The sequence below is a fragment of the Peromyscus eremicus genome, chromosome 8b (genome assembly GCF_949786415.1).
Source record: "Peromyscus eremicus chromosome 8b, PerEre_H2_v1, whole genome shotgun sequence".
NCBI classification, from domain to species: Eukaryota; Metazoa; Chordata; class Mammalia; order Rodentia; family Cricetidae; genus Peromyscus; species Peromyscus eremicus.
In genome coordinates, this window is record NC_081424.1 from 57,488,167 (window position 1) to 57,497,679 (window position 9,513).

Here is a 9,513-nt window from a genome sequence, read left to right on the forward strand (position 1 = left end):
CCTGTGCTTGAACTGCAGGCTTCCAGACAAGCTGAGCATCCTGGGGCCTGGATGCAACCTTCGTCAAGACCATCCAATCACAAGGGAGAGAAAGCAGACCAGCCACACCCACTGTCTCCAACTCGCAGGGAGCACAGTGCCAATTCTAAAAACGCCACAGCAAGGCTTGAGCCTGGACCACACTGCAGAGACACCACACTCCTTCATATTGCATCTGATAGATGGTTGTGCCATCTGAGGAAGAGCTTGCCCCACCCATAGGTGGGAAGCATCTCCCAAGATCTCAGGGTTTCCCTGGCACTGGATGACAGCTCACCAACAGCAGAGTCTCATGTCAATCCCTGGGGAACACACAGCCCAGATTCAGAGGGTGGCATTTGAACAGACTTGTATCAAAAGGAGCTGAGCCTCTTTCAAGGGGTGTGTGCCCATGGGAACAGCGTCTGCGGATAGGGGCAGGGGAGGGGATGACGAGCTTCCTGATTGGAAGGCGGAGGTAGGAAAGATAAGTAAATGGTGATTACATCTGCATCTTACTGTCCATGGATGCTTTACTGATAACCTGGTGATTTCTAAGTAAGCGTGGACATAGTTTCAGAGCCCTTCTCAAAACTACAGGTCGCCCAGCAATGGCATTTGCTGTCAGCTGTCAGCAAAGCCCATTTGCCCTCCTGCTCTTGCTGAGGAGGGCAGGACCTGTGTCCCCCACCACTGAGTCCATGGGCATCCTAGTCATGGGACAAATTGGGTTCTCAGTGCAACATCCCAAGACCCCCATGTGCTCTGACATCCTCACCTCTTTCCTATGCCTGGCAGGGCTAAGCAGTGGGCTTGAGTGTGGGCACAACACATACCCCAGTTAGGCTGTAACACGAATTGCTGAACAGTCTTATTAATAAAAAAAAAAAAACCCAGAGCCAGATATTGGAGTGAAAGCTGAAAGATCAGAGAAACAGAACAAGCTAGCCACATTCTTACCTCTACAATACCTTCAGCCTCCAGAGAGAGACTTCCTGTTTACTCACATCTTATATACCTTTCTGTGCCCTGCCATCTTACTTCATTCCTAGTGCTGGGATTAAAGGCGTGTGCCACCATGCCTGGCTCTGTTCCCAGTGTGGTCTTGAACTCACAGAGATCTGGATGGATCTCTGCCTCCCGAATGTTAGGATTAATGGCATGTGCTACCACTGCCTGACCTCTATGTTTAATATAGTGGCTGGCTTTGTCCTGTGATCCCCAGGCAAGCTTTATTGGGGTACACAATATATCACCACATTAGGCAACATCCACCAGAGGCAAGTTTTTCCACCCCAGCCTTTTCTGCCTGGCCACTTGACCTAGAGATATGCCCATGGATTCTTTGTGTGTCCATCAATCTATCAACGTCTAACTGAACACCCACAGACATCTGTGACCTCTGGAGGGAGAACCATTGGATCATGTAGTGATAGCTCTACACTACTATCCTCATGAAATGCTCTATCCTCTGCATGAAGTCAACGGTGCTTAACAAACCCGCTGTTCATATTTCATAGGTTGAAGTGAATACCCACAGGCTGGTAAAAGTGGTGACCCTTGAAGAATAAGGCCTGGAGGCCTTCCTGTTTCTTGTTCTGCCCTCTGAGCACTCCTGCTAGTGTTCGGTCCACTTTGGGCATCAGTATAAGCTTGGGGCCTGATAAAGAAGAGGGCTTAAACCCTCTCACAGGCCGCCTTCCTTAACGTGAAGGCTCTTTCCCATGTGTCCCCGATAAGCTTTCCTTTGGCTCTCATGGGTCTGCCTGGTGATAAACCAAAACTAAGACTTCAGAGGAAAAGGACCCCCATGTTGGTGCAGCCCCTCACAGGCAGGCGTCATCAGGACAGAAGAAGCCATAGACTACTACCCTGCTGGTAGGCAACAGGACACAAACTGCCTACAATTTCAAGGACTTTTAGAGTCCCTAAAGTCTTTCTATAGGACACCCCTAAGATCCCCTAAGGGGCTGGAGGCTAGATACATCAACATCATGATCCACAGAGAGCTTATGTACCAACAGGGGACATCATGCAGGTAGCCGTCGATTCCACAGAAGATGACTGAAGATTATCATGGCATGTGTGAAAGCAGGGCCACTAGCCTACAGCCATGAAAGCAGGTACAGGGTGTGGGGTGCATAGGAACATGGAGTTGACTGGAAGGGTGGGGCCTACTCCAGGAGGAAAACAGGCAGGAAACAGGCATTCCACACCCACAAAGAGGCCAGGGCTTGACTCCATGACAGGCCATTGCAGCTGCTTGAAGTCACAGGGAAACCGAGGGCCCGCCCACCGCTGTGTTTGTGTTGAGTCCTTGATGACAGCATGAATTCTGAGAACAAAGCCCCCAGGCTCGGGGATGTGTAACTAGAACCTAGGGGACAGAAATAGCTACTCTATGCATGTGCACCTGGGGACTTGCTCCCTTTGCTTTAAAGAGAGCTTTGTCATTTATAAAAGAGGATTCCTCAAAGACACAAATCAGGTGACAACTGACCATTTCAAACATGGCTGGGGAATCCATCGATGCAAAATACTCTGGGCTGTTCAGTTCTCTCTTGAGTAAACTTTCCCTACAGTGAAGTCTGGTGACGTTGGCATTACTTGGGGATGTGGGCATATGATGATGAGAATGATTTAGAAGATTAAAAAGATTATTGTTCTTACGATAACAGTGAAGAGATAGACACGAGGGAGCAAGTGTGACTCTTAAGGGAGTGAAGGTTTCCTTGAAGAACAAATATATTCATCCAGTACTTTTAAAGAAAAGTTAGAAAATGTCCTAACAACAACACAAGGCCCCCTAGATGGCTCATCAGGTAAGGGTGCTCGCTGCCAAGCCTGACGACCTGAGTTTGATTCCCCAGGAGCCACACAGTAGAAGGAGAGAACCAATTCCCACAAGTTATCCTTGGACCTCAACACACACACACACACACACACACACACACACACACACACACACACACACACCTTCTCCAGGAAATAAATAAATGAAGTACAAGAAAATTCATGACATAGGTAGCTTATCATAATTCCATCCCAGAACTGAATTTTATACCTTCCTGTAAGTCAGTACAAAATGAAGAGTGATGGGCTATAGATCCTTAACAAGTGGGATGGAGAAATTACTGTTGTTTTACATATTTAAATATATTTATCAATAAAAACTAAACAGTAGTATAAAAATTCCTCTACCTATATAAAATAAAATGCATTGACCTAAAGCTTTTTACAGACATATATATGCTGTTTCAAAAATATCTTTGATCATTTTAACATGTTATGTTCTCTGTGACATAATTGTATATATGTTCTATCATTTTTAGTCATCATGTAACATGTTGTATGTAGACCTGGTATTTTATGCCAAAATAGCCTTTCCTGTGCTATTAGATGTTAACATTTTAGGGCTCTGTGTACGTTGTGCAACCACTCAGTCTTTGGTCTATATCCTTAGCATACTTTCTTTTTATTTGAGACAGGGTCTCACGAAGCTGACAGCCTGGGCTAAAACTAATGATTCTCCTGTAGAAACAGGATCCTGTTTCTGTCGTTCCTCACTGTCAACAGAAGTACTGTCGGCATGACATTTGACATTTGTATTTAGTTTGTGCTTCATTACAAATGTGTAAAGGATTCTTTAAATCCCAAATATTCATTTAATTCATTTACACACTTTATTTCCACTTCTATAAACTGTAAATTCTTTTCTAACCTGTCCCTTGGACTTTTTTTGTTTGTTTGTTTGTTTTTGGAGACAGGGTTTCTCTGTGTAGTTTTGGTGCCTGTCCTGGATCTCGCTCTGTAGACCAGGCTGGCCTCGAACTCACTGAGATCCACCTGGCTCTGCCTGCAAGTGCTGGGATTAAAGGCGTGCGCCACCACCACCCAGCCCCTTGGGCTTTTTAAATGCAGTTTTTATTTGTGTATCTGTGTGTGAGTTTATGTGCACCACATGTGTACAGGTGCATGCCGAGACCACAGAGCATTAGATGCCCGGGAACTAGAGATACAGGTGTTTGTGAGCCGCCTGATATGGATGCTGGGACAGAAGCAGGGTCCTTCGCAAGAGCAGTGAGAGTTCTTAGCTACTGAGCCATTTTTCTAGTTCTGACAAGGGTTTTTTGTTTGTTTGTTTGGTTGGTTGGTTGGTTGGTTGGTTGGTTTTTTTGAGACAGGGTTTCTCTGTGTAGCTTTGGTGCCTGTCCTGGATCTCGCTCTGTAGACCAGGCTGGCCTTGAACTCACAGAGATCCACCTGGCTCTGCTTCCCAAGGATTGGGATGAAAGACATATGCCACCACCGCCCGGCTAGGGTTATTTTTAATATACACAGATATATAAGTCTTTTTGTTCAGGGAGATGTTTTGTTAGTTTTGCGAAAGCATCTGTTGACTATTACAATCATAATCGATTTATTTACCTGTTTATTTATTTATTCTCATCTTTATTACCACAATATCAGCCCTATGCTGGGTGACTTCAACACACTACTCCTCTGCTGTTTCCCCGTATTCTGCACACCGTGGTTTTACGACTGTGAGATGTGATTCTCACCGTGAATGCTCACACCGCTTCCACCCTTTGTTTCTCAGCAAACACAATTACCTCAAGGCATGTGTCCATTTTAGCTGACTTGGTATTTTTAATGAGTCCACCCACTGATTCCTATCTCGTTTCACAGAGAAATTTGACATCGTTGGCATCGTGTGAAACGGACACCCACCATGGCCAGGCAGACCTGTTTATCACACGGTTTGCTTAAAAGATTTCTGTCACGACTTGACCCGTTCATTTCATTTTACAATGGATATGAACAATACGACTCACCCTCCTGGATTTTGTTCCCTGCTCACCACTTGTCACTGAGACATACACCCTGAGAAGCTGTCCCCCTCATATAACAATCCCATCTGACCCCCCAGTGGGCCACTCTTGTCACCTGAGCTGACCAGGTTCTCTTTTTGGCTCCATTCTGCAGCTTGAGAGCTCAAACACCCCAAGTTAAAATAACACCACTCACTGGCGCCACGTGTCCAAGGTGACCAAAGGTGCTGTCACCTAGAATACAGATTCCTGGGTCTCGAAATCCACTGTTCTTGTCTTTTGAGTAATTCTAGGAATGGAGGCGTTTTTCAGTGACTCAGTTCCCGTGATTATCCTAACTAGAGACCAACTCTCCAAGGCTCAGCACATTCTTCCACTGCTGCAGAGGATCTAAGGGGCTTCGACAGCCCACCAGCCTTCCTGGTCACACAAGATGCTGCCTCTGGGAACCGCTGACCACTTGACCTCTGTTGGGGGCTGATGCACATGGTAGTCAGGCTTTTATCTTCTCCCCTCCCCTCACTGCCTTTCATTTCAGACTTCTGTCCCTCCCCAGTGTCTGGTGTGTTCTTTTTCTGCTTGTTTTAAGATGGTCTTCATAGCCCAAGCTTGCCTTGAAACTTGTGTTAGAGCTGAGTCTGGCCTTGAATTCCTGATCTCTTGCCTCCATTGCTCAAGGGCTGATCACAGGTGTGTGCCCCACACCCAGCTCCCTGAGTCTCGGATTTGCTGATTTACAGACTCCATGCCCTCCTTACTTTTCTTTGACAGCTGCTGACATTCCCCTGGCCATCTGTGTTGGGTAGTTTTGCTTCAACATGACTTAAGCTGGAGTAATCTGGGAAGAAGAAACCTTCATTGAGAAACACCTCTGTCAGACTGGCCTGTAGGCACTTTCATTATTGATGATTAATGTGGCCCATTATAGCTGGTGCCACTTCTGGTGGTCCTGGGTGGTATAAGAAAGCACACTGGATAAGCCGAGGGGAGCAAGCCAGGAAGAAGCATTCCTTTATGGTCTCTGCTTCAGTTCTTGCCTCCAGGTTCCTGCCTGGAATTTCTGCCCTGACTTCCCCACCCAGATGGACCGTAAGCTGCAAACAGAAATAAATCTTCCCTTCCCCAAGTTGCTTTTGGTCATTGTTTTGTCACAGGAACAGAACCAAACTAGGACATGTGTTGGTGACGTCTACTGCCAGTCCACGTCTGTCTCGGTGATGCTTCTGCAGCCAGCCCCAGTTGGGAACTTCTCCGTAATAATGGCCCTTTCTTTCTTTGCCTATGGTTTATTCCATGGCTGTTCAAATTCTCAAAATATCCAATATACAATAGCCATATCTCTGTTTCTTTCTTTCTCTCTTTATCTTTCTTTCTTTCTTTTTCTTTCTTTCTTTCTTTCTTTCTTTCTTCCTTCCTTCCTTCCTTCCTTCCTTTCTCTTTTCGTTTGTTTTGTTTTTTTATCACAGTGGTGGGTTGGTGTTTAGGAATGAGTGAAACTAGCCATATCAACTTCCTGGGGCCACCATCACAAAGTACCACAAGCCAGGGCTCAAAGCTCAAAACAACAGAAACGGACCCTCCCACAGTTCTGGAGGCTAAAAGGTAAGTTGTGAGCAGGGACATGCTCACTCTATGGTGGGGGTCCTGGGTGTTGCTTAGCTAAGCCAGCATCCCTCTGCTTCTGCTTCCGTTGTCCCTGGCTTTTTTGCTTGCAGAGACAGCATCATCAGGGACCATTCGAATGAACTCAACTTGATCTACGTCTTCGAAAACCCTCTTCCTACTGTGGTTACCACCCTCAATCTCCTCCCCAGCTTTCCTGGGACCCCTCTTGTTCTTGTCCCCACTCCCTATTCCTCAACCCCATTCAAAATGCACACCAGTACATGGAGCAAGGCAGGAACAGGCAAGAGCTCCCGGGGTGGTAGATTCCAGTCCTCAACACAGGGAACTAAGTACTGATGGTCAACTTTAAAGTACTGGGCAGGAGGACCAGGGAGAAGCAGATGGCTTGGGCCAGAGATCACTGGAGGTTGGGGGGGGAGGGAAGGTTGCTGTGCTGACATGAAACCTAGCCCCCCTCTGCTGGAACCTTCGAAGTGGCTAGGACCTCAGCAGGTTTTGTGCCCCTGTTCATCTCAGCCCCAACAAGTAGCTCCTTCAGAGAGCCACTCCCTCCTTCACATAGCCACTCCCTCCTTCACATAGCCACTCCCTCCTTCACATAGCCACTCCCTCCTTCACATAGCCACTCCCTCCTTCACATAGCCACTCCCTCCTTCACATAGCCACTCCCTCCTTCAAGGTAGAAGCTAGTCAAGTGTCCAAAAGAGTAGAACCATCCACTAATCTACCAGAGGAGGCTCCCTGGGCCTGAACAGCATAGGATGGGGTGAAGCTCCGAAGTCACTTTGGATCTGGCAGAGCCACCAAAGACCCTAACTTTGAACAGAAAAGCCACAATGGAGCCTGGTGTGCAGACAAAAAAAAATGTGAGCCTAGGTCCAGCTGGTACATACAGGTATATGGAGTGTTGGATGCTCTTTCAACACCTACCACCATGGGACTGGTGAGCTGGAAGTGACAGAGGTCTCTGAGGTGTCCTAAAAAACACCCTCCCACACAGTGGTCCAGGCAGCTTCTGCAATCAGAAAGGCTGACACAAAAAACGAGCTCTGTCTACCGGGCCTCATCCAGACCTGAGAGGACAAGCGTTCTTCCTATTGGACCTGAGCTGTCTTGACCACTACGCATATGATGCACAGACCCTCCATTCTTCCTGGCAAACAGGGAAGAAAAGGCTGAGGTGTGGACGCCACTGCCTAATGACAGACACATCCCTGCCACCACTGCCTGGCTCTGTTGGCCTGATTTAAGATAAAGTCCTGTACAGCTGGTCTTGGCTGAAAGGTGGGTCACTGGGGGTGTGGGAGTCAAGAGTGCTCACAAAGACACTGCTTGAAAGGTGTCCATAGGTGGGGGAATGTCACACCTGGCGTGGTTTGGAATCAGCATCTCATGCACACTCCGCTCTTAAAATACACCGCATCAAAATTCCAAATCCAGACAACAGATATAGTGACTATTCACCAGCAAATATGCTCAGCTGCCTCCTCCCAACGTTTGCTTTGTAAAGATTCATCGCAGATGCTGTAAGTACCAACGCTTCCAGCACGACCTTAACGGGGCTGTATTTAGAACAACTCATTTCTACACAAAGAGCAGAGTGCGTGGCGCCTGTGCATGCCTTTATAGGGGGATATTAGGCACAGATAAGGGACTCCTGCCATACCTGTATTTGACGCCCAGGCACATATGGAAATATGCTGGCTTGTCATACGGCAGAAATCCTTTGGTCTTCTTTAATAATCACTTGCCATTCGTCAGACCCAGAGACATCTGATGACTAGGAACGCATCTTGCGTAGCCTCCTGGCCTGGCACCAGCTAGCCCCATCCAGGGGCCCACCTGTCTTCTCTCTTCCTCTCTGTGCTGCTCCAAGGCAAAGATCCTGAAGTAACTGAGCTACAGAGAAGGCTGACTCCCCAAAGGCTGAGTGTGAAACAGAATACCCCAATGCACATTCAGACCCACAACTCTACCTGGTAGGTTTGGAAAGCACGGAGGGAAGGCTTTCCCGGGGCCCCGCCCCACCCCATGCTCGGCTTACCTGTGTCTCCCGCCCCGCCCCATTTCGCATCCTAGTTCCACTTCCCCTTCCTCAGGCCTTTCTCCTTTGCTTCTTCCTCTGTCCTTGTACACACTCCTACGCTCTCTTAAAGAATTCTCGTACTTGATCAACATGCAGTACCTTTGGGTTGGGCAGTACCATTGGCCAGCTACACTTTGCAAATCTCAGCTGTGTCCGTGTGGGTTGTCTGGGAAACAGCAGGGGCTGCTGAGATCCTTTGTGGGGTATCACGTTGGGGGTGGGGGAGGAGAGGTGGGAGGGGAAGGTGGGGGTGGGGTCTCACTTCATGCCTGTGCTGAGTGTGTTCCTGAGCGTGACACTGTCCTGATGTTTCACTGCTGTTCTGTCTAAAGAGGAGCTACCTCTTCTCCTTCTTGCCCTTGACCATTTTAACAGGGGCCACACAGCCAGCTGTCACCCTTCCTGGTGTCACTGCGTATCACTGCAACCAGGACCTAGCCAACATTGCTTCCAAGGTGCAGAGCTTGGAAACTAACCTCACCCCTTACTCCATGCCTGTGGTCAGCACCCAGGATGGAAAACAGAGAAAGGAACGAGAATGCTAGGGCCTTGTGTGTGTGTGTGTGTGTGTGTGTGTGTGTGTGGTGTGTGTGGTGTGTGTGTGGTGTGTGTGGTGTGTGTGTGTGTGTGTGTGTGTGTGGTGTGTATGTGTGGTGTGTGTGTGTGTTGGGTGTGTGTGTGGTGTGAGTGTGTGTGGTGTGTGGGTATGTGTGGGTGTGTATGTAGTGTGTGTGTGTGTGTGTGGTATGTGTGTGTGTGATATGTGTGTGGGGGGGGTGTATGTAGTGTGTGTATGGTATGTGTGTGTGTATGTGTCTCAAAGTGTGCATGTGTACACATGCCTGTCAAAGCCAGAGGTCTACACTCTGTGAAGAGCTCCAGCAGGCCCGAGCGCGGCAAACATGGCGCCGACAGGTTTTATCTTTTTCCCTTCTCCCTCTTGCTAAAAGA